Source organism: Colobus angolensis, unplaced genomic scaffold, assembly GCF_000951035.1.
Source record: "Colobus angolensis palliatus isolate OR3802 unplaced genomic scaffold, Cang.pa_1.0 Scaffold101, whole genome shotgun sequence".
In the NCBI taxonomy this organism is placed as follows: domain Eukaryota; kingdom Metazoa; phylum Chordata; class Mammalia; order Primates; family Cercopithecidae; genus Colobus; species Colobus angolensis.
The window spans coordinates 5,866,136-5,868,850 of NW_012111031.1; positions in this window are offsets into that span (position 1 = coordinate 5,866,136).

Here is a 2,715-nt window from a genome sequence, read left to right on the forward strand (position 1 = left end):
TCTTCACAGCCTGTTTAATCTGGTGCTTGTTGGCTTTAACATCCACAATGAACACAAGTGTGTTGTTGTCTTCTATCTTCTTCATGGCAGACTCAGTGGTCAGCGGAAACTTGATGATGGCATAGTGGTCAAGCTTGTTTCTCCTGGGGGCGCTCTTCCAAGGACATTTGGGCTGCCTCCGGAATCGCAGTGTCTTGGGCTGCCGGAAGGTGGGTGACGTGCGGATCTTCTTTTTTTGTGGCTGTGGACACCTTTCAACACTGCCTTCTTGACCTTTAAAGCCTTAGCTTCGGCTTCGGCTTTAGGAGGGGCAGGAGCTTCCTTCTTTGCTTTCGGCGCCATCTTGTGAAAAGGCGGGAGAGGGATTTTTTGTTTGTTTTGCTGGGAAGATTGAAGAAGGTGTTTGAATGGGGAAGAGACTCTCTGAAAGGGTAGCATTTCGATGCTGAGCCATTAAACCTCTAGGGGCTTGGCAAAGGATCCCTGTACCTACACTGGGCATAGATTGATAGAACTTCCTAATTAACACAGGCTTTGAAAATGGGAACTTCTGCAGTGATAATGATGGAACAAAGACCAGAAATCTTTCCCTGGATGTTCCACAAGCACCTGGGCTCTCAAGAAGCTCTAGGGAGGTAAGAGTAAGGCTCTCCAACACATGACAGACTCCATTGCTTGTCATTTACTCAAGTGGGAAATACCAGGTCAATTTAATTCGAGTTAGAAGAGATTTTAGAAAAATAAGGTAATGTCACTTTTTTTGATACCAGAGTTATGGAATAAAATTCATACCAGCCACCTAAGACTTTATCTAAGTCTTTTAGCCTTTCCTTAACAAACATTTCATGTGGAAATGACTTGGGGCTGTCTAAACTGGGCTACAAGGCTGCCCCAAAAACAAAGGAAGTGTCAGGCACAAAACACTGAAGTATAGGGTCAACACCAGGAAGTACATGTGAAGAATATAACATGTGGTCCATGACTTGGGGTACAAGGGTAGGAAAATGGAGAATGTTCCCAGAACAATTGGTGGCCATTGTGGATTTTAGGGTATTTGAGGCAGGCTTGAAAGAAGAGACTGAAAATTAGGTTGAGATTACAGACAACACTATAAATGTTAGATGAAGGCTTTGACCTTTGGACGTGTTAACTGTTTCCAAGCATGGGATCTTAGTTTAATGTCTTCCTGTTTTGCAGGCTGGCATTCAAATCATACCACACAAGCCATGTGAGCAGTTAAAAATATTTATGAACCACCTAAAGTATATAAAGTACGTGGCTAGGTTCTGGATAGGGCATGGGGAAGAAACTCAAGAATCAGTAACGTTTTCCTGGCTCCACAACCCAGTGGGCAAGACAGAGTACAAACAACTTAATGTTTTTAGTTCTAACGGTAGATTGCCAATGCACTCACGTGGAACCACGGATTTTATCTATACACATATTTAGTCATAAAAGTAGACCACAAGACAGGTGCAGCTTCTGGTTCTACTAGTCCAGCTAAGAGCATCTTCAAAGAGGAAAAGTGGCAACTGTGTACTGAAGACACAGGAGGAAGGACTAAAAGTCAAAGGTTACTTCTTGTTATCTGTCAGACCCAGAGCACATCCCCTCATCCAGTCATTTCCAGGAATAGGCCTACCATGGGGATAATGGTCAGCCTGAAGCTATGGTCCTATCTGGTCATCTTGGCTGCTGGAAGCAAATAGTCACTTGGGTCTACAATCCTTTTAATTTCTTCAATTTCTCTCTCTCTCTCTCTCATTCCCTCCCTCTCCTTCTCCCTCTCTCTTTGTAAGTAGTGCACAGATTTAATATCGAAGGTGTGGATGAAAAGAGTCAAACTCTATAAAATATCCGAAGAGATTTATTCTGAGTCAAATATGAGTGACCATGGCCCGTGACACAGCCCTCAGGAGGTCCTGAGAACTGTGTCCAAGGCGGTCAGGGCCCAGCTTGGTTTTATACATTTTAGAGAGGCATGAGACATCCATCAAATACATTGAAGAAATAGTTGGTTTGGTCCAGAAAGGTGGGACAATGAAGAGCCGGCGGTGGTGGGGCTTCCAGGTTATAGGTGAATTGAAACATTTTCTGGTTGACAATTGGTTGAGTTTGTCTAAAAACCTGGGATTCATAGAAAGGGACTGTTCAGGTTAAGATAAAACTTGTCGTGACCAAAGTTGTTCTGAAGTCTTATAGTGTCTGTCCTTAGAGATAATAGATGACAAATGTTTCCTATTCAGATCTTAGTTAACCTCTTTAGCATTGGGAGTGTCTGGAAGAAAAAGATCTAGCTATTTTAATAGAGATTCTTTACAGATGTAAATTTTCCCCTACAAAGAACAGCTTTGTGGGGCCATTTCAAAATATGGCAAAGAAACCTGTTTTGGGGTAAAATATTCTGAATTTCTTCCTTGTCTTGTGATGTTATGCCAGAGTCAGATTGAAAAATAAGTCACGACATACAGGGTTAAATAAAACCCATCTAATGAGAATTTATGATTTGTAGGGCATGACTCCCCAAACCCCTTAGATAGGAATTTGGGCACGAAAAAAAATCAGAGTTTAGTCCTCAAAGGTAAAGAGTCCCTTTTAGGGCCACATCTCTGAATATGCTACCACAAACCCCCCGCTACTTAACACCAGCTGGAGCAGAGAGTAAAACAGCATAACTACTCTTCCTTCTGAATAAGGAGCTGCAACAACCCAAAA